At 38.7% G+C, this 24,103-nt stretch overlaps 1 long non-coding RNA gene across 1 annotated transcript; it reads right to left on the bottom strand.

The window, feature by feature from the left end:
* Positions 1–1,138: 1,138 nt before the first annotated feature.
* Positions 1,139–11,002, bottom strand: LOC308196012. Its single transcript, XR_013952026.1, has 2 exons — positions 9,888–11,002; positions 1,139–9,216 (listed from the first exon to the last, which is right to left on the bottom strand). It is a non-coding gene; the product is annotated as an uncharacterized lncRNA (long non-coding RNA).
* Between the last annotated feature and the right edge of the window lie 13,101 nt (positions 11,003–24,103).

A 24,103-nucleotide genomic window follows, 5' to 3' on the forward strand; every position in this document is an offset into this window, starting at 1 on the left:
GCAGATGGAGGCTTCAGCTAGAGTTACTGGCTGAGCTCTCAGTCAGCCAATTTTACAAAAATTCAAACAAGCCAACTAACTATACTAAAAAAAAAAAAACACAACGAAGAACAAGAATGGACCAATAGCTAATAAGAATGGCAGCAAAGGATCCCAAATTTTAAAAGGGTTGAAATTAGCACAAATCAAAAGTAGAGCTGTTAACACAGGGATCTGGTCACATGCAAGCTCCCTGCTATTGCTGTGACTCACTGGTAGTGGTGGGCACCTGTCCCTGTGAAAAGACAATCAAAACACTATGAGGTTTTCTTTGTCTCCTCATAAGCTTTTCACTTTGGGTCAGTTTCCAGGAAGAATGTTTGATTTTGGTGGCTTTCCAGTTTCATAGAGAAAAAATAAATAAAAATCTTTCCATCAAAAATAAGCCCCTCTGCAAGTCTGCAATGGAAAGAATTTGTACCAGCACTTTTCAGCACAAGTAATGGAAAGAATTTGGACCAGCACTTTTCAGCACAATTCTAGGACTGACATTATACTTGGAGGGCCAGCACACAGTGATCACAATCAGCACTGAAATTTTTGCACAGAAATTATTCATTTCTCCATTACAAAGAGTCACTTTTGTTGTTTTCATGAGTTCCTGGTTGTGTCTATTTATATTTTCAATTAATTTCACATTCTGAGAGGGGAACTTGAGAGGCTGAGGAAATTGGAGTTGTTCAGCCTGGAGAAGAGAAGACTTTGGAGGTCCTAATATCAGCTTTACAATACCTGCAAGGAGAGCGTTGAGAAGACAGAGCCAAGCTTTTCACAGCAGTGCATAGCAGAAGGACAAGAAACGCACATAACTCAAAACAAGAAGGGTCAGAGTCGATATAAGCAAAAATTTTTGAACTATGAGGACTGCCAAGCAGTGGAGCAGGTTGTACAAAGATGTTTTGCACCATCCATCCTTGCAGGTTTTCAAGACCCAACTGGACAAAGTGCTTGAAAAACCTGGTCAGGCCTCATAGAGGACCTTGCTTGGAGTAGAAGGTTGAACTAGAGACTTCCTGAAGTCCCTTCCAACCAGAATTCTCCTGTGATCCTGTGAACTTTTATAAATACATATGTCACTATTCTGGCTGTTACCTTCCTCTTTAAAAAAGTAGGTTCCCTTCCCTTCTTTGTTTCCATTAATCCTTTTACTGGATTTTGTTTTCATGTGTTTTTTTTTTCTTTTCTGTAATTCCATTTTATATATTATGAAGCAAAAAGTACGTGAACAGCAGCCCAAACTACTTCACCACAGATATGTCCCTGTGCTGACCTAAGAACACAATGTATTTTGCAATAGAACGTGAAATTTCACTGCTGCACTGGAATAAAAGCAGAACCAAGATTCACTAACTTCATGGAAAAAAAGAACTTGGTTTATTTCTAGACCTTTCATGTGCCAAAAAGGTTGGAAAGTTAATTCCTTGTTGTGTGTTTTTTGTTTTGTTTTGTTTTGTTTTTAATAGGGGATAATGAAAGCTAAAGCTAAACAACAAAACTGAGTAGAATTTAACCCGTATGTGAGGAAGCCGTGAGAACTGGCTGCTCTGCAAGGTAACCAGGAGCTGAGGATGACAGCAAGGTGAGCAGGGCAGTATCCTCACCAAAAAGCCATGCAATCCCACAGCACCCAAGCAAGGTGTGCAGAGCAGATCTGGTGATGGTAAAAAGCATCAGCCAACAGCTGTCCGATCAGCAGACAAATCACATGGATGTGCTATAGTGATAAGGCAAGTCTGAGGCTGAGCCAGGAAGCCAAGACAACAAGTCAAGGTCAGGATCATCAAAGTACAAGGCCAAGCAGCACGTTCCCAAGATGTGTCTCAGGTGAGGGCACAGGGCAAGTGCCTGAGCTTACAAGCAGCTCCTGTGCCAAGGAGGAGAGATCACCACCAAAAATCCTTCCAGCTTCCTCTCCCACCCACCTGGCCCTGTGTTGCATGGCAGCACAACATCAGTGCTGGCCTCCACACAGGCAATAAAACCCAAGAAGGCAGGGGAAGAGGCTGCAGTCTGTAGGGAAACTCAGGGCCCTGACACTGCGCACAGAGCTTTATTTCCAAAAAATTTGGCCCTGAGATTTAATACACTTCAATTTTCTGCCTTTGCCCATGAAAGCCCTAGCTTGGGTCAGCTTCTATTTTTATGCGTGGATGTTTTTTGTAGCATCATTTCTTATAGTATGTCCCTGCCTTACTGAAGATCCACTTCAGATAAAGGAAAACAACAACGTCTGGCCCACAGGCTAGGCTTCTTGAAGGAACTCCGATAAATTAGGTGTTTACTTTACGAAGATAAAACATAGGTAGCTAATCCCTTAGGCTGCTCTGAAATGCTCACTTCATCTGTTGAAATAACAGCCCTCCGGTAAAATGAGGAAACTGAGATTGCAATGTCCTGTAGTTCAGTTATTTGTGTATTTACCTCATTATTCTGACATAGCTAAAAATTTGCAATCTTTTTCATTCTCTCTCCAAAATTGTTTGTCCCAGCTTGACCAAATTTCCTGTATGAAAATGGACATCTATATTCTTTTTGGAATCGCACAGTATTATAGGAGAGAATTCCACAGTGAAAAATGTCTTCATGAAGGCTCCAACCCATGCTGTGCATAGTGCATTTAGTAATAATATTACTAAATATTCCATGTAGAATATGTAGAATATGTATTCCTAATAGCTCTGCAGGCAAAAACCAGGTGCAAATTCACAGAAACCACTTCAAAAGCAAGAACATTTGTTACAGAAAAGAGTTTATAAAAATCCAAAGATCTATTTAATAGCAAGAAGAAATGCATTCCTCAGTGACACACTGTAGTTCCTATCTCACTTCCCAATCTATATAGTAAGAATATAGTTAATTAAAGGGCCATGATGGTAACTTAGTTAATATCTGTAGGGTATGAAATATCAGTGCCAAATGATATTGTCAGCACAGGAACACCAGAGGTGGGTTTACATGTCAATAATTCACTTAAAGCAGAATCCATCTTCCAGTAGTCCAGCAAAGATATAGCTCAGCTTCTTAAGCTTGGAAGTTTTCAGTGAACCGTGGAGACCTTGCTGGTGGAGTTTTAGACTTCATTTGACCTGTGTTTCCTAGAACATTAGCCGTGAGCTGCCTCACGATGATGCACATCATTGTTCTTTTCTGATGCAATTACACATCAGCTTTGTTTTCTTAATGTCACTGGGGTCAGTCCTGACTCACATGGTTGTGGACTAACAAAGACTAACAGAAAGTCGTCTTTTTTTTTTTTTTCTTGTCTTTAACATGTCTAACTTCAGAGCAACTGTGAAAATTGAAGGAAGTGTGAATTTGAGCTATGAGATTAAAATATTCCACTTCCTGTTTCCATTCACAGAGAGCAATGTTACTAAAATGATTCTAATTATTCCAGTGACAAGCTTCAGAGGCTCTCACGTTTTTGCCAGTAAAGGAGTGCAATGCCATTGTTTAGCCACATGCCACTTTTCACATTACTTACCAGTATCGTCAGTGTTGTCATAGGTCTAGTTCTTCATTTTCTAACATGGTAAAGCTGCATCTTGTTTGCTGCCTGTCTCCACTCAGCACAGAGAGGGTAAATGGGTGGGAGCACTAGAGCATTTGGGACCAGCACGACCTCAAAGGCAGAGCAGCCACTTGTGCAGAATGAGGTCCCAAGGAGGAAAAGCCTGGGTTACCGGTCCTGCTGTAAGGAAGGGAATTGAAGTGTGGCCCTGCATTCAGCAGGGTCCTGGAGCAACTACTGCACCCAGGGGATGGGTGCTGCTAATGGCCAGGGTTTTCCTTGTTCCATGAGATGGCAGCTCCTCATGGTCCCAAAGCCCTGCAAGACAGCAGCTTGACCCTGCCCGGTGCCACCTGCTCCACTGTACCTGCATCTGACAAACCATGGCCTGGCATTGATAAAGAGCGTGCGGCATGGCAGGGAAACTCCTGGTGTGTATCCTAAAGCTTTCTTTCTTCCTTTTCTATTGCTGCACCACAATATCTGTGTTACTGATAAAAAGCTAGTCTAAGATGTTATAGGGAGTTCTTGGCTGTCCAACAGTGAATTAAAAGTAACCAAGCTAGTTCACATCTTTTAATATCCTAGAAAGGCAAGCTTTCTTCTGGACTGAGATGTTTAGAAAAATAAACAAACAAAACACATACAAACAAACAAAACAGAAAACAGTAAAGAAGATGCTGTATCAGCATGCATCAAAATAGTTAGATCCTCACCTGTGCCAGGGCAGCTCAGCTACCGTGTGCTGCATCTGAACTACAGCCTGTACACATCAGAGCTACAACATGTCTCTGTAGCACCTCTCACTGAAGGTCAGAGTGCACACTTACGTATAATGATCTCATCATAATAACTAATGTAAAATGGAAATGCTAGAATGGTGGGAGGTATGACCCCCCCCCCCCCAAAAAAAAAAGTCAATCCCTTTTCTATCCCCCCCCGACCTTTTTTTTTAAATTGACTTTGTATATTTTGGTGGCAGAGGATACAGATGTCCAGCTCCCTTAAGTGGAGTGTGCAAGAGCCTAAAAAATAAAAAAGACCATGTTTCACAAAAACTGAGGTAGCTCTCATGAGCTGTTACTTCAAATTTAGTATTTTTGGAAATATTATTGCTATGGCAACCTCTTGGTTAGTGGTTCAATACCAGGGACAACAGATTGATTATTTTGTTTTTTCACCTTTTTTTCCTTTCTTTTTTTTTTTTTTTTTTAATCCCCCTGGTAAATGCAAATTCTGTTGCTGGATGAAAAATTGAGATGGTGACATTGGGTAAAAGCACACCCAGATACTGTACTGGTATCTAATCACATATAAATATACAAGTAAACACCATATTTAGTTTTATATTCATTTCATATAACAATTAAATAAAATAGGGGTGCAGCTTGTGCCTCACCCTGTTTTTTTTTTTTTGTTTATTTTTGTTTTTGTTTTGTTGTTTGTTTGTTTGTTTTTTTTTGCTATGGCTCTTTAAATCATCTAGATGCAGCTCATTGTCTTTCAGATGAGATACTGAAGGATATTTATCATAAGCAATGACTTTCACAGTCCTTTTCCAAGGGCTGGTGGTAAAATCCCCAAATCTGTGCTATATTCAATCCCAGCTGAAGCTTTATTTTGACTTTTAAAACCATGACTTTTGTTTCTCGCCTTTTTTTTTTTTTTAAAGCTTCCTCCCTTTTAACAACAGATATGCAAAGTAATGGCTATTTTTCCCACCCCAGATGAAGAATGGCACCTAGGAACATTCTAATTTTAAATTTCTAACACTTTATCACAGTTATTTGTGCCCAGCCCAATGAGATCCTAGCCCTATCCTAGAGATACATCAAGCTATTGGAAAAATTGTCCCCTCAGTTTTTTTCTTCTGATACCTTTGCAGGTATGATGGCAAGTTCTACATCCAGAAAGCCACAGTCTAAAGGAGAGGTTCATACATGGCCTTCTGTTTCACATATTTAACTACACGTGTGAGGAAACACTGTGAGGACAATGCAGTTTATCCTGTAAAGGCAACGTGTGCAGGTTAGGTTCACATCCTTAAAAGCAGGTGAACTTATGAGGCCAAGCAGGCTTGACTGATGAGATTATCTTTCCTGGCAAACTTATATATATCAGCAGCTTCACTCCAATGGGAATAAAGAAAAAAGGCTGGGTTGGAAAATGACAACTCCAATTAAATATATCCTCTCCCTCCTATTCCCTTGAACAGACTACTGATGCCAGATGCAAAACTGAGCCACAGCAGTACAGCATGCACACCAGGTCACCCTCCTGGTTGAACAGCTTTTATGGGCTCTTCCAATTCAGCTTTCTGCAGCCCATCCAGACATACTACAGGTGTACTGGGTGTGAGGGTACACAGCCAATGACCTCGGAACACAGCTCTTTCCCTGTTTCCCTTTCCTTCCCTTGACAACTCACTGTCCCTGCATGTATCCTAGTCTGAAGCACCAGATATCTCACAAGGCTCTCGTGTATGACAGCTCCAGGATCTCACAAAGTGGAATAGTTTACAGCAAACTCATCTTCTGAGGTAGCTTTTCACCTTAGAAGACCCAAGAACTCCTGAATGAGAAGGAAAGTAAAGAACCCTAAGACTTACAGTGCAACAGAATCTCCAACAATGCCAAGTATTTATGAAGCAATTCCTAAGATTAATATTGAATGAGAGAATAAACACATGGCTTCACCCAATTTCTTTGCTTATCCTGATGGTCTACAACACAATAAATACCTTCAGCAAACTAAATTTTCTGCTCCTCCTCAGAACTCAGAAAAGGTCAAACAATGACTGTTGATACACTCATGGAAACTCCATGCAGGCAGAAATTATCTCGCTTTCCTGACACAGAGCGTATGTGCACACATTGCTGTCTGGCAGCTCAGAACATACAGGTTCTGCGTAGCATAACCAACCTAACTGAAAGCTTCATACCAAGAAGTTGTACAGGAAATCAATATTGCATTCACATTCATATTTGTTGTAGTGTTAGTACCAGAAATGTGTGAAATAAAGTTAACTATTTCCTGGTCAGCTATTTTGACAAGAGCAGTGCCAACCTTCCTTACCCATCTGCATGGCTGTTAGTGCATAATGTAGTGTGTCAGTCCAGTCCACATATCGCTATGGGAACTCATAACAAAAGTAGTAAAATACTGCAACATATACTGAAGGCATTCCTGGTGAGTCAACATTTAAGGTTGTGCCGAAATCTGCAGCTGCTGTTAATTCCCCTGTAATGTTCTGTTTGAGTAACACATTTCTTCACAAAGTCTAGCATTCACACTTAGAAGATTTATTTCTGTGAAAAGCAGGAAATAAATTTAGGCAGTAGCATTTAGTAGTTTAAAATTAGCTCCTTTTGGAAAGGAAAATTTCAGTTCTGAAAATTTTTTTGATCCCTACTACATCACTAGCAGATTCAGAATTTGACTTTAGATAGGCCTGGCATAGCAATTTCAAAAAGATCCAGGACTATTTGTCAGCAGAGACCATCATAACTCTGTCTCTACCAAGGGAAGTAAAGGGCAATAAATTTATAAAAAAAAATAATTCTTCTTGTCTCACCGCTATTTATACTCATGATTTCCACAGAAGTTTTTCATGTGGTTATTTGAAAGTCATAGCTCTTGTATCTGGAGGCCCATGTGCATTTTCCCTTACCTTTTCTTGTGTTTTATGTTTATCACTGCATGTAGGGTCTTGAGAATGTTAATTTTAAATGCCTAAATATACTGGTGGTGTCCAAAATAACTGTGTTTTAAACGTCATTATTCTTAATAAAATCTTGACACTTTGATGAACCTGATTTGCTATGAGTTTTGTCTTGAAGCTTGATGTTCAGTTTATTTCTGTGCAATAACAGGAAGTAACCCACAAAGGGCATCAGAATAAAAATAACAGAAAAGGGAGAGGGCTCAGAAGTATGAGCATCAAGAATCCTGCAAGGTAGATTTAACTGGAAGTCTTTGCAAGAAATTGCTAACTTGTTAATTTTAGCCAATTTTGCAGTTTACTCATTTTTGTTATTTCATTCTGAGAAACTAGGACCACGAACTCAGATACCCTTTGAAGCACAGCCTGTGCAGGAAGCATTAAGACATCCAATGCAGACACTGAGCATGGCTTTTCACTCAGGATTTCTGTCAGGATGTCTGTAAATATGCTGCAAAGATATTCAAGTAATCAACCTGTGATTGCACAGAGAGGTGTTAGTAATCCCGATGGTTGGATACATACTTTCCAGAAAATGCCAATTTTCCTGGCACCTCAGCAAACTTAATTTGTTCTTGCACAGAACAGGTTATGAAGCATTTTCTGTCAAAGAAATATAGTAAAAAATTACACACAGACAATTGTCTCAGTTGTACTTGCAGAAGTCTGAAATGAGTGATCTGAGACTATCCTCACTAGGTGGCGATTTTGGTCTGTTTAGTCAGGCCTTAGACAAGAACAGAAAAAATCCTAGTTTAAAGATGTGCTTCTTACATATAAGAAAAGGGAGTCTGAGGACAGGGCTGGCCACTGCACCTGAGTTTACATGAAGAAGGGGTGAGCTGTTGTGTTTTTTTCAGTCTCTGCCTTGAGCTGCTGCAAAGTGTTAGGCTATGACTCATCAGACCCCAGAACTAGAAGTTTAAAAAAAAATAATAATAATACCTATCACTGCACGTTATGAGCTTTCTACCAGCCTAGATTTATTAACAGCTTGTTTATACTTATTTTTCTTTGTAACAAAGTTTTATTCAATTCTGTCTCCTTCCTCTCTGATATTTATTGCAATATACATCTGTGCACACACATACAGGCAGTAGGCATCTGTATTGCTCAGCAAATCAAGCTCTTACAGTCTCTAGCCTGATGGACACCTCATTCCCATACTCATTCCACCAGCTTATTTTTTTTCACCTGCCCTAGCTGAGCTCTGCTCCTGGGGCTGGCACCAGTTCCAATGCTCCATCAGCGCATGCTCCATCAGCGCTGTAATGCTTCCCTCCATCTGCTGAAAAGTGTATAAAACATTTCCCTGGACATTCATACTCACCCTGTGATCAGCCAACTCCTCTCCTCAGTCATTTATAGCAGATGAGCTCCCAAAGCAACAACTCTCTTATTGTTAGCCTCAAACTATGCTAACGGGTTTTGCATTACTGAGTGACCCCCTAAAACAGATTCACACTTTACCCATACTACAGCTATCTGCTTATTTGCAGATGTTCTCTTTGCTGAAGTACAATAAACAAAATTTTTCTCTGTGTGTTTCCTCACTGATCAGACCTTCCAAATGCTGCAGTAGGGCCATATCCTTCCACAAAATCCCCTCAGCCTCTGTAGGACCCAGCTTCATATCCAGAGCAGTATCAGTTCTTCCCTACTTTCCCCAGGAGCTCACATTAGAATAAAGATTTTCAGGTGCTCCATATTCCCCACACCTGCATCCCAGAAGGATTACGCCTGCTCCTTCTATTAGCTGGATCACCAGTTCCATTATGCTTTTTTTACTCAATGGTAGTACTTTCTTCTCCTTGTAACTACAATCAATATTCCTTTATCTTTTGCCATATTCATGATTTTCTTTTTTCCTCTGTACAAGGAGCAGACAGAACAATTACACAAGCCTCTTTCATTACTTCAGTGACAATTATGAATCTTCTCAACCCTGAAAGAGAAAATATTCATTAATTAGCTAGCTTTTTAAACAATTCTGGTCTTCATTTCAAAGTGATTTATGTGTTTCAGGAAGCAGCATGGAATGAATTAAATTCCCAGCATTTATTAGCTTTATTTCTTTGTGTTTTTATTCTAGGCTATATTATTCATATGAAAAAAAAATGTCATTTCAATAATGTGATATTCTAAAATAATTCCAAATGTCTGCAACTAAAACAAGAAATTAGGCTAATACACCCTGGCCACTGAAACATAAATAATGACTTGAAGTACACTACCAACTCTCCTTTCGCTAGTCTTAATGAATATACTTGCATTTTTAATTTAACAAAGAAAGAAATTAAATGTTAGGTTGTACAAGTCCATCCAATATGATGCATTAGGCTCCCGTTAGTCCGTGCCCTTCTACCTCCATTTCAATAGTCCTTGATATCCATTCCCTTCTTTCTTTCTTTTATCTTTTCCCCAAGTTCATTCTTCTATATTGCTCTGCCTTTCTTCCTTATATATCCAGAAGTACATTTATAAAATAATCTCTGCTCACTTCCTCACAACTTTGTTGCTAGCCTAAGTAACTTTGAGCAACTGACTCAGGGAAATGTCAAATCTGGGGGTGAAAGGGGAGAAAGGGGAAAAACGTAAGCAAACAAAAAAGCTCACTAGGCATTAATATTTTCTCTGGGTCAGAAAGGACACATTTACCACAATGACATCCACAAGCAGGACTGAAGGGAGCTTTGTCAGAGGTTGGTCTCTAAAGCTGACCATCATGAAGTCTCACACGCCTGCAACAACAAGATGAACATGATGTCATATAGGGCAGGTTCCTCTTTCATACCAGAGCAGACAACTTTCCGTTGTTTTTCTGGTGTGTTTTTTTTTTTCCCTTTTTTATGTTTCCTGTTATTTGGGTTATTTTTATCCTTATTAGATACTTGTCTGAAGAACTTCTTAATATAAAGCTGAAGTAACTTGGAAAATGTGTTTTTGACCTTTAAAGTTGTTTATTAGACTAAAACTTACATCTTTACCTTTGAATACAATGACCACAATCTAAATTCATGTTGAATTTCAGTAAATTAATATAACCTGATTTCCTCAGAGACATACAAGACTACAGACATAATACTAATTTGATTCTGAGTGGTTTCTGAGAGACCTGTGAGAGGAGATATCCAGACCACACTGAAGCCTGATTTCTGAGTGCAGCACAAGCAGTTACCCCAACCAACAGAAGCTGCTCTGGAGACTTCTGGGGCCATAACTTTAAAGACCGTTTCAGATCTTTAGGTTAAATTAAATTTCACTTTCAAAATCTTGAAATGGTACACAGTGAAATGAGTACTCATTGATACAATGAATAAAAATAAAATCTTCCTTCGGTCTTTCCAACAATTCTCCTAAGAGACCAGCTTGTCTGGTTTTATCTCTTTTTAAATTTTCACCTCAACAGTGAAAAAAAGATAACTATTTCTTCTTCTTCTGGCAGGATCTTCTCATGTTTGGGATTGTCACTATGTCCTGTAGCCAGGTCTACCTACATCTGTTTAACTTCAGAGGCACTTTTTCAGAAAGTCAGTGGTTTAATCTCTGAATGAAAGCCTGTTTCTCTGAATGGAAAAGCTCTGAATGGAGCCTGTCCCTGTGCCCAGCCACCCTCTGGGTGCAGAACCTTTCCCTACCACCCAGCCTGACCCTCCCCTGTCCCAGCTCCACGCCGTTCCCTCGGGTCCTGTCGCTGTCCCCAGAGAGCAGAGCTCAGCGCCTGCCCCTCCGCTCCCCTCGTGAGGGAGCTGCAGGCCGCCATGAGGCCTTCCTTCGGACACTCTTACGTCCTTCTCATACTGTGGTACCCAAAACTGCACACAGTGCCCAAGGTGAGGCTGCACCAGTGCAGAGCAGAGTGGGAAAATCCCTTCCCTCGACAGGCTAGCAATACCATGCTTGATGCACCCCAGGATATGGTTGGTCCTTATGGCTGCCTTGGCTCACTAATCCTGTAAAATGCTCTTCTATCAGCCTTCAATTCAGAACCATGGTGGCAAGATCTACAACCCGTGCAGTTCCCAACTCTTGTCCCAGGTGGACATGCAAACAACAGTATTTTTATGACATAAAGACCATGGCAGACTGGATGCATGGCCTTCACACACAGGTCTTTCCCTGCATGTACCTAAGCCTCATAGCTAGCTGTCTCTGGGCTAATATAATGTTTCAAATGATGAGCCAGTCTTAAATTCACCATTTGATTGAAGTCTCCAACCTCCAGATTAAAGAGAAATATTAAGCAGAATATAGCATAAGTGCACATATGGAAAAAAAAAAAAAGAAGAAGAAGAAAGAAAGAAAAGAAAAAAAAGATCATTTATGGGTGATTAATGTGTTTCTTACATGTTCTCTTTTTTTGGGGGGGAGGACATAGGCAATTTAAATATATATATTTAAAAAGAAAAAAGAAAAAAACAGCTCAAACACATCTATGAATTCATATTTTGGAGATTTTACTATTTTAAAACTTGAAGACATAATTAAACATTTCAATTTGAGTCAAACAAAACATTGAGGTCAATATTTTGCTTTTCTGTTTAACTAGAAAAAAAGATTATTCCATTGATTTTGTAGTCAGCCAGAAAAACCACCTAGAGCTGTCAATCTGCTTTCTTATTTAAATGAAAACAAACAATCTTGAGCATGAAGAGAAGTTATTTTCATAGGAGTTTATTACTTAAATTCCAATCATTTGGCATTATCCTGTGCAGTAACTGGGCTGTCTGAACACACTGTTAAAAACATATCAATATATTTTCTAAATGTGTAATGCAATTAAATAACTGGCTTCTGAAATTTCCCAGTCCACATCCAGTGAGGATCTAGATGTTCTCCGGTACATCTTTGACTGTACTGCTGCACTAACACTACACTAGTGCACTGTGTTGCACTATTTCGTACCTTTCTTGCCGAAATCTGGCAAGAGGTTTCACAGTTCTCCCTTGATGATCCTTCACTTGGATAGAGAACTCTTTTCTTCTTCATGATCAGATTTTCCTTTTCCATAATGATACCAAAAGCCAAAAGCCTAAAGTCTAAAACAGAACGACTACCGTGCTCTTTGTTATTCAGGGGAGTTCAACTGTATTTTCAAGGTAGCTCAGACTATGATTTTTCCAAAGATGGCAAAATAATCTATATTCAGAAGAAAGGACACTTTACATAAACCCAGAGTGTAGCTTCTTGTTTAACAGTCTGTGCCGCATCTACAAGCCTATAGAAAATTTAATCCAGTCATCCATACAGTACAAATATGATTAACATAATGTTGAATATTTACAATATTTTTTGAGGAGTTATTTACACAATACAGTGAAAAACATTAGTTTTAAGTATTTGTATTCTAGTCTAAGTAGTCCACAAGCTCCAACAGGAAAACATTATAAATGTTCTTTGATAGAATTATGCCAATCTGTGTGGTATGAAACGAGATTTATAACCTGATTCTGAAAGACTGTATTTTAGTCTTTTCAAAATGCACGTGAAAGCAACACACTATATGGATGTTTGACCAGCAATACTTCACAGTTCTGGCGTAATTATTCAATTAGATTACTCTGATGTTATTTATTTTGAAATATCTCCTTTGTAGGCCATACTATACCTAAATAAGATCAAATATATGTCAGAGTAAGACTGATTTTTGGACAGAATTATTGCTCTTGGGAACTGGGGAGATGACCACTTTTTATTTAGTTTTATATTTATCTATTTTAAACACAGCAATCACAAGTTCCTAAGTGGTTAATCTGGTCATCCATTTCATAGTAGACAAGGCTCAACAGTCAGGTATTAATGTTTTGCCATCCAGAAGAGCTACCCCTTAATTTTTGGCCAATGTGTTGAGACTGTGCTCCTCTGTTTCCACCTGGTGGAACTCAGGGATGCTATAAATGAGTAACCTGTATAAAAAATGCCCTTGGAGAAATCGGCTCCATAATTGATTGCTAGGAACTGGCCTTTGATTTGACTACACTGGAAACTGTCAGGAACAGGTGAATTTTTATGAATTTTGGGCATGTTAAGGCTCAAGAAGTGAGCTCCAGAGCTCTGCAAACTGGAAAAAAAAAGTCCTCCTAAGTCAGTAGAGTTGGAGAGCTTTACATCTATTATGGAGCTAGTCTCCTGTTGCTGCTATTAGGAGCTCTGGCTCTTCCAATCAGATCAGGACAGGTGGTAGTTTTTTGTTGTTGTTTTCAGAAAAACTTCAGGCTTGCAAATGCTAGTTGTCACTCAGCACTCTGCTTGGTGCACACTCTCTGGAAAACTGTTGTATGCATGCTCGGGGGGCGGCAGTACAGATCCTTAACCTTTTAGCACCATACTGCTCTCTCACACACTGCTTTGGCTCTTTGGTAGCTCACTGCTAGTTTATTTTGCTCTCATTTGGGAAGGATAATGAGAAGAATCTTGCTGAGCCCTTACATCATAGCAATAATTATATGGGAATAAACACAGTACAAATAACTGCAGGGTGCTATGTTGGTCAGAAATAACTACCTATTTAAAACAGGAAGCTTTTACCTATGTGCAATGAAAGGCAGAAAAAAGAATTGCCAAAGAATGAGATGGGTACGTGATAGTTCAAAAACCTTTTTTTTTTTTTTTTTTCCAATTTCTTTGTCCTGCACCATGTACTGATTTTAGTGTAATTTTCTTGGCCTGAGAATCTTCCACTACTCTTGTTGAATCAGAGGAGACTGATATATAATTCATGAGGTTTTTTTAATAATATTCATCATTGCACTGATAGTTAAGGCAAAAGAAATGTAATAAAAGGTACAATACCAAATGAAACTATGTTTTAGAAATTGAATGAATCAGGCTGTAGAGATACCAGTGCTAGTTATTCATGAGGTAAATCACTGTCAATAAAAGCCATTGATCCACTGAAAATCAAATTCAGGAGTCAAGGTCGTTTTTCTAACACATAAGTATGAAACCTATATTTATACCCTTAAAAACAGAAGTAAATATCCACATTTCATAACTTGTGTTACAGTAGTAATAATAATGTCATGATAAGTGGTCATCTGTAATGCTCCATAAAGTTACATTTATTGGAAGTCCTCTGAGCAGGGACCTGAGATGTCATACACCATGTAAATTGATATAAATTATAATAAGGAGGAATCTGTCATTCCCTGCTGCTACAGAAATATTCCCCACCATCTTTTCATTAGTTTAATTTCAAAAATCCCAAGTTAAGAAATTTCTATCATTAAGTTGGCTAATACATAATCCACTTTCATTGTTGAGAAATTTTCTTCATATTCTCAGATATTAGTAGCAATGATGAAATAATTAAATGTGTTTATTTGCTTTAAAATGTCTTCATAGGTATGCAAGCATTGTAACAAGGTGCTCAAAGGATTAAGTTAACTATACCCAATTAAAAGTTCTCCGAGCTGTGGAAGTTGATGAGATCCACAAAAAGCCTTTACAGCTTTCTCGGAAGTCAGCAGAATATTGCTTCCTTAACCTCTACGTAAAACTCGCCACAGAACCACCGTTACAGGAATGCCTGGCTGCTGTGGGAAGGACACGTGAACACCGGCTGCACACCTCTACCTGAAAAACTTCCTAGGGTGAGTAGTGAGGGCATTCACAGGGAGCTTTGAAATGCAGAGTAGCTGCTCTTTCTGAGGGTGTTTGATCTGTCAACATACCAGTGGCATCTGCCACTGACCTGTTCTGTTTCCACAGTGTGATTTCAGACACCAAGTTGTGACAGAACTCGTCTGAGCCATTATGGAACCTGTCCTTTGGTGACAAGAGACATAGGTGGCAGAGATGAAAGATGTGTCAGCTCTAGCTCTATAGGCTGCTATACTTCTACCTGAAGCTTTCTTTGATTTAATTAAGTCACCAAAGTCTTCTGAAAATAAAAATCTTGAAACTCAGTAATTCCTTTACAATACAATAAACAACAGAGAGAGAAGGCAATCATCCATTATAACCCATAGTTCAGTATCCTGCATATTTGTGTCCTCATATTATTTTAACGTGTCTCCTCCTCCTGTGTATTTGTGCTTTCCATAAACCATGCCACTGCTTAAAAAAAAAAAAAAATGCACACACTAATTTGTTTAATGGCTTTGCCATTCTTACCCACAGACTAAACCCATTTTCACATTATCAGACAAAATAAGGAAATCAAGAATTAAAACAAGGAAATGGAGGCTTTTTGAGTTCTTCTATTTATACTTGCCTTTCAAAAACCTTGATAAATGTCCTTTGTCTTTCCCTTTTGCAATCTAGCAAGAATAATTTGTGCCAGAGCTGAAGACAGGGAGGATGCATGTTCTCTCCTCAATTAGTATTGACTCTATGATGGTCTGTAATTATAAGCAATGCCAACAACACTTATCAGCAGCAAAAATAGAACTGATCAATAATGGGTCAGGAGAATCAGAAGCATGGTCAGCTTCTGGGAATATAAATTCTTGGCAAGAAAATATGATTTTAGATTCAGATTCTGTAACTAAAAGACTTTTTTGAAGCGTCTGAGCCAGGTTTAGTTTTTAATCTCAGAAAAGTGTTTTGGCAATGTTCTCAACAGCTCCCACCAACACTATTATAATTATTATTGTTGTTGTTGTTATTGTTGTTATTATTATAATTTCCCACTCAGACAATCTTATTTCAAATGTGTGTTCTATATCAAGAACAAATGGCTGTATAATTCACCCAAAGAAAAACAGACATCCCTGTCAGTCTCACTCTGTGCCATTTAAGACAGAATGAGAAAATACATGCCAGAAAGTTTTGTCAATAAGAGAGGTATCTGAAATTTCTGGTCTTGTGGGAACATGATCAAACAAAATAGATAGTAAAGGAATGTACAGGTCTAATCCTGTGCAGAGCTGTTTCTTTACGTAATTAGCATTAGCAGTAGTTTTACCTGTCATTCATACTAAGCCACATACAGGAATCTTCATTAAAGTGCAGGCTTATCTGCTGGACCAGAGTCACTACATCCATAGACTCTCCCCTTTCCTATCATGAGATCATCCTAGGAGGTTGGTTTGCTCTTTTCTTGTATCAGGCATCGCTTCTCCTTGAGGAGTGACACACTGCACGCGTTTGTCTGGGGAGCAACATGCATGCAGGTATATGTTGACAGTCACAAACACCTAAGACTGCTGGAAGATATTATTGCAGAAAATCACTATTGCCAAAAAAATCTGATATCCTGATATCTGATATCTCTGATTTCCTTTCCTGAATTTTGGGAAAACATGGCAGGATAGATCCTGTTTCACATGGCTGCCCCTACGTAACCAGAATTATGTTCTCTTAAAAACTAGTCTGCAGCACAGTTTCTATATTCTAATGCATGTATTTAAAAAAAAAAAAAAAAAGTGGGGGAGAAAGAAAGAAAGGTAAAAGATTTTAAAGGGCATTCTTTCCCAAATTTTTGTTTTATATTCATAACTAGCAAACTGCCACTGCCATTAGTATTTGAATAGACAGTGGTTGTACCAGGTAGTAAAAGAAGGCTATGGCTGCGCTAGTCAGTCAACATGTGTGGATATAAAACATCCTACAACACAAACATAAATATGACCAGAGTCTGGATACGTTGCAGTGAGTAGTCCAATTATATATATGTTACATATGTCCTGCTAATATCAAGTATTACAGAAAATTGATGCCAAGCAGACAAACAGAGCTCTAAAAATAACATTTTTGTCCTGAGATAATTGCGTTTCTTTCTTGTTATCAGCCATTTGTGGAAAAGTACTAAATTTAATTTAAGGTGCTAAACCATGAAGATGATTATAAAGCGGATATTGAAGAAGATATCCATGTCAGCACAGAATAGGAGAACCTTATTCTCTCCAGCATCTTTCATTTTTCTGTCAATGACACTTGAGAATTCACATAAAAAGTTGTGACTATGAGAAATTATTTGTACATAATGACCTTTAACTATAGCATGCATCAATTCAATAAATGAATTCAGCTAAGGTAAAATTGTGTTTCCCTTGGGTATGGCAATCATGCTTGCCTTGCAGGGATTCATCTATCTGTAATACCACTCTGTTCAAAGCTGCACTCGATTATACTATCTTTAAAAAAAAAACAAAAAAACAAAAAAAAAAACACGGCACATTGGTATTCTAAAAAGACCTTAACTCCCTTGATGATTGCTATATCTTGTGAAAAAATAGCAGGGTGCCTGATCAAGCCAATTGAAGAAATAAATTATTGGGTGAGTGGAAATCAATATTTTATTAGAAGCACAAGGTTTACTATGATGAACCTTGCAGACATATGCCTTTCTGTTTATAGGTAAATCATTAGATTTCTTAAAATAGACAACACTGCTAGACAGCCGATTTTTTCAGCTTAAGGCTATTGGAACCATCATGTAGGCATAAAGGGAGAAGGTACAGAACGGGAAACGTAGCTATAAAAATCCTCCTGAAGGGAAAGGAGAGGGAGGAAAGTACAAAATGTGACTATACAACCTATACAACCAACATGCCGTTCCATGGCATCTGCTCCTTGCTTTCAGAACTTCTCTTGAACCTTATACTACTGGTGGCAGTGTGCAAAGTATTAAATCTAACCTATTTTACAATGCTGTTTTTCATGACAAGCTGATTCTGGGTGAGTCTGAGCACCCAGATGAAGTTTGTTTGTCCAGATCCTACAAGGTATTCAAAATCCTCTTATACTTTATCCAGAAGCTTTGAAGACCAGGATCCAAGACAACGTGGGGCTAACAGGAACTGAAGCTCCTGGGCTCCCAACAACACTTCTGAGACCTCACAGAAGTGGGCTTTTACTTCCTGCACTGAGGAAAGCAGGACATACAAGGTCTTTCTGTGAATGTTAGGAAGAGAGCTGTTAAACTTGCACAAGCCCCATGCAAAACTTAACATGTCTTGAGTCATAGTGTACCCTTGGGCCCCAACACTGGTTTCTGCAGACATACTTTGCGTGCAAATGTATTTTTGGCATATTTCCAATATATTTATCTTTCCTCAAGTCATCTACACAAGTAGATGTGGTTGTGAAGAAATAACCTCACATGGCTTCAGGAGGCTGTCAAGATGACCAGTCACATATTTGTACTACCAAACCCCACTATTCACTGAAATACAGCTGATGAACTCTGATAGTTCCCATCTGCATAAAGCAAAAAATATTAAAAATAAATAAAGCAAAATTAAATAAATAAATAAATAAAATAAATTGTAGTCTTAAGTGAAATGCCACAGTTAAGTGAACATACTGGAAATTTACACCCTTACCCAGAACTGATTTTTTCCTGAAATCCTCTGCAAAGGGTACATCAGGATTATTCCCTTCTCAAACCCAGACTCACATACTACTGCAATTTGGAAAATGAACAGAAATAAGACTAGAGAAGTGATTAATAATGCCTGTAATCAGATATGTGACTTATTTCTCTCTCTCATCATCTTGTCTCAGCTTGTAAAGTTTTTGCTGTTGTTTCATGGAGCAGACTTCCTTCCTGAAATCAGTATCAGTGTACAAAAGGCATAATCTAACTCCCATCAGACTTACAAGGACAGTTTCCTACTAACTTTGGTGAAGTCTGGACTAAATGTTATTTCATGAAATGAGTAGCACTCGTGACACTAGTAATGGTACAAGTAGAAAATAATGAGAGTGATTTACTTTTCCAAAAATGTGTTAATGGTTTCATTTGGTTAGGCTTCTTTCTGGAGTTTCTCAAGTATTGCTATGTTGTTTGAAAGCACTGTATTGTGTGCCTAACTGTAATCTTTAGCATTGCATTCGCACAGATTCTGGTATTGGTGCACTTATCACTGTTACAGACAAGATACAGTACTCCACATCCTGCTGCTAACATGTGTATCACCTCACTGACTTCAGAATGACTTTTTTTGGCCAGTACCTGTGGGCACTGGGAAGCCCTGTGAGTCAATCCAAAATAAATCCAGACAGTCAGCAGTTTCATATCTGAACAGTTCGCGTCGTTTGTCACTCTGGCGTACTGTTCTGAAAGTAAAATAGCTTTGGGCCACTTCTGTGCAGCTGCATGGCTGCTGCTTGGGCCAGGATACGCAGCGCTGTGAGCACTTCTGCCACCTCAGCTGAATTATTTTGGTATTTGCTGGTGATTGTGGAGATGCCAATTTGCATGCTGCTCCTTCTGGCAAGAAATTAGCCCTGGTGTTGTGCCCCACTGTACATCCGTATGTGCAACATTAACCGCACCCAGATCCATCTGCTCAGACCCATCTTCCTCCATCTGCCACCATGCTCCATGTTATCCATAGGACATTGCATCAGAATTATGAATCATCCTCTCTAGGCTCTTGATATCTTATTGTTAACAGATGGGAATAACATATATTCCATAATAATGAGCCTGGATATATCTGTCCTTTGTTATATTAATGATTCAATAAGAAAAGAGCCAACTAGATGACATTACTAAATTACTGACCTTTCAGGCAAAAAGAGCTAAAGTCTAAGTCTGCGTTAGTAACACAAGAGAAGGCATACCTCTGAAATAATGCATTTGCTCCTGGTTTGACTGGAAATCAATACGTGAGGTACAATCCAAATTCTTGTTAGTATTACTCACAGAGTAATTCCTAGAGTGCAAATCTGAAGAGCAACACTAAGGACAAAGAAATGGGATGTTCAACAGCTATGACATTTTGGCGATTCACCAGCGAGCAGAGAGATTTTAATTTATTAGTAGCAAAGAACAGATGATCCCATAATAGAAAAGAAGCATCTCTCTGCTGCTTATTTGATATGATGAAATCTTCACTCCATGTCAATTTTTAAAAGAAGTGAATTGCTTTGTGCTGCACTGTCTGAATACTGCAGAGTACAGAGCTCCACAAAAATTATCCAGGTGCTAGAAAACTGTGCTGCACATAACAAGGATTCTGGAACTCAGTACATTTGGTTACCCTAAAAGAAAGTTGAGAAGTAAGTTGGTCATTTTCTTGGGCATTAAGTGTGTGACAGCAAGCAGCAAGGAGGCATCGCAGGACCAGGTGACTAGAAGGTGCAGTTTGACAGTCACATCCGAAAGAGGCCGTGTTTGCTTTTGACAAAGGTGTTTAAATATTGGTGAGTTCCCTACACAGCAGCACCATCACATGGAATCTCTAAAGGGATGAAACACAGCTTCAGAAATCTATAATCCTTTTTTCCCAGAGAATATTGTGTTCAAGTCTGCTAAGTAGATGACCAGAGTAGTCTGTGCCGGCCCTTGAGTCCATGAAGCCTTGCTGCTTGTCCTGAATGCAAGGAGAGATTTTCCCGAGTAGCTGTGGGACCTAGGGCTCTGCAACAGAGCTAGCACAGGAGCCTGCTATCTGCTCTGTGCCATGTGAAGGGGAGAACAGCTTGTGCCTTGGAGAATTTTCATTCCTGTTGCTCCTTCAACATTGCTACTACTGCCACTACTGCAGAAATTCAGTAACCCAGCACCAAGGCCAGAAACAAAACTAAAAAGAACATGAGGCTGGGTACATGCAGTGAGTGATCTGTAACTATGACTATTCATAATAGGAGATAAAAGGAGAAACAGACTATTTTAAAACTACATGGTGTTTTTTTCTCATACATTATAGGCTAACATCCAAGGACTAAGGCATCAATGCACAGGGGTCTCCAGGCCTCTTGCTTCTCTGAGTTTCCATTTGTCCGGCAGTGCTGGCAGCTGCTGCTTGCCCTTGAGCTATCAAGGTTTGGCTTAGACTGTTTCCACTGGATGAGTAGTGGTGTGTGCTGGTATCCAGACACACACACTATATATAGCAAATACTTTTTGGTTCTGTTGAGGAGGAACATTTCTTCAGTCACTTTGCTGATCTCTTCATTATTGATGGGATTTTCCCATCAACACCCCAAAACTTTCAAAGCAACCACTTACTGTATGTTGAGTTAGTTTATATAATGTTTCAGTGCTGAAAGTGGCAAAGCCAGGCTGCATTTCACATAAGCAAATGATTTTTGCAGATGTTTGCCCATCTAACTTTAGAGGAGTTGGACATTGGCAGACCCTCAGCATTGATGCCATATATCTATTGATGGCATCTCCGTAAGAATCTACATTCTTAGGTCCTTGCTTCCATGCAAATAAAAAACAGCTTGGGCTGAAATTGGCTTTGAAAACAAGTGTTAAAATATGCTTTTGCACTAAGGCTATGGTAAAAGATCAGTTAATTTATTAGTCTTCATAAGTAACCAAAGTCATTCTAACAATTTAACAGATTTTCTTTAAAAGCTTATATTTTTTTCCTGTAACCTCTTATTTGCACAATTCCACAGCGGCTAATTAAGATTTACAAGAAAATCCAGAAATGAGACAAATTCTGCAGAATTAACTGATATAACAACCATAATCCATATTTTTGTAATGCAGCTTTCTAGTAATGAATATCCATTAGACTTTTTAATTCAAAAATGTGCTTGCCATGCATTTATTAAGAGTTGTAATAATGGCTCTAAGCACTATAACATCATTAATAACAATAATAATTAAGTCCGGGAATCATTACAGGAATCACATCTGCAGCAGTTTATGCAGCTCTCTCACCTGTAAAGAAACTCTTCTCCCCTTACTGTGTGGCAGGCAGGGCCCTGAATCTTCCCAGGCTTTGCTGTTGCTGGCAATTAGCAGCACTTGCTGATTAAGCAAACCCAAGACAGCTTTGGCCGACCCATCAGAGAAAGTGCTCAGTAGCAGGAGCCTTGGCTAGCGGGAGACTTTTTTGCTTTGAGATTGTTCTTGACGGTGCACAAGCACCAAGATCTACCTTTTGTAAAGATACTTTCTCACCCTATAGCAAAGAGACATATGCTAGCAAGATGACATTTCTCCTGGTATTCAATATCATAATTCATCAGATAGGACACAGAAAGAACAAGTCACTTCCTATGACTGATATACCAAAGCAGGAAAAAAAAAACCTTCTTTGTCACTATGTTTCCATTACATGCAGTCACTATTATTTAAATGTATTGCACGTGTGCAGGTGGTAGGAGATAATTGATCTTCATTGAGTTCCTAGGTAATAGCTTTCAAAGTTTCCCTGGAGACAGCGCTATCATGATGGATTCATTCATTGAACAACCATGAGACACCTAAAATATTTCAACTAAAAACTAAAAAAAAAAAAACAAAACTGCAGTTCTTCAGTATTCTTGAAAAATGAAGTATCTTTTGACAGAAATAATTACATTTCATACATGTACGCATATATCCACACATCCATCTAACATTTGATGCAAGACCACCATTAGTTTAACTATGCTGGACATTAAAGAAATATATGAGCCAATTTCAGACTTGGTGTAATGAGATATAAACCCAGACCCTGTATATTCATGCTCTGAATTTGTCTTGAATAGTTCAGGGTTTAGTACTCGTTATCTGTGGGATTAGTTTGAAGATATCCCGCTAATGGAAAAGTATGTTAATGATTGTTAAATCCTACCTTATCTAGGTTTATGGTAGCAATTAAATATAGTTGATATTAACATTAAAAACATCCAAAGGGACATAATGTTGTGATATGGAGGCCAAAAAAGTATTATGAGTGAAAAGTGTGCAATTCAAATGGAGCTGAGGATAAAGTCACCCTGGCAGCATGTGTGAAATTCAGCTGCAGTTTGAAAACACAGAAGCAAGCATTCCAAAACTCTGCTACAAGTTAAAAAAATAAAAAATAAAAAATCATCAGTCTAAGGAAAAAAAAAAGTAGCTATCTCCATACATCCACATTGGCAGACGTGAGATACATTCCTTTTTTTTTCTTTTTTATAGACCCCAGCACAAACAGATCAGAATGCTGTGTGGAAAAAAATTAAACTATGGCTTCCATGAAGTAGCATTTAGGCACTACAGACAGACAGATTAAGACTTCAGGACTAGAAAGACTGAGAAATGGAGTCATTTAGGAACCTCATTCCTTATCCACATCCAGAAATATGATCTGAGAGGCCTGCCCTGATGCTCTCAGGCAGTGGCAGGGAGTGGAGACACCTGTCCAGGCTCAGCATTTCCATCACCATCACACTGCACCACTGTCTCCCTGTTCCCTTGAAGAGGCAGTGAGCTGGTGACATGGTTATGGATCTGTTGCAAAATTTGTGCAAAATCTGTAAACAAGACCAAAGCTAACTATTCTGAAAAGGGAATAATTGCCAGATTGAATTGGAAAACAGATTATTATAATTAATTCACTTGGATGACACTTCAGTCTGTATAAGCATGACACAATGACTCTTCATTCAGGAACATGGGTGTGTCTGTGTCTTCCAATTCTTTATCTATTCCACCATAATTAAGCATGAATAATGTGCACTCAAAGCCACATGTCACCCAAACTAATGTCATTCTGAATGAACAAACATCTATCTGTGTAGCTGAACTATTGCTGAACCTACAGACTTACGCAATTCTTGTCACTAAGAAGCCCATCAGAAGTGTATAATGACATGCAAATGAGTAAGAATTGTTCTGAATGAGAAACAGTAGACAAAAAAAAGTGCCACAGATCAAAATATATATCTAGAAAGCTCTTCTATTTCTGGTGGGGGTTCTCAGCCAGATTATTATGCAAGTCACGTCACTTACCTGTGCCTCTCTCCTTATTCCCTTCCATTTCTGTTTAGGCAGATATTTCTGACCTGTAACTTCACCAAATACACATACTTAGTGTATGTTTTGATAATAGTTAGATAATAATGCATGCAAAGGTGAACAGGACTGACTTAATAACAAGAGACTTGGTCAAAATTAATTTTATGTATCTATATCAACAGAAGACAGTCACAGCAGCTGCAAGTCTCCC

The sequence above is a fragment of the Anser brachyrhynchus genome, assembly GCF_964034855.1.
Source record: "Anser brachyrhynchus genome assembly, chromosome: 5".
Lineage (NCBI taxonomy): Eukaryota > Metazoa > Chordata > Aves > Anseriformes > Anatidae > Anser > Anser brachyrhynchus.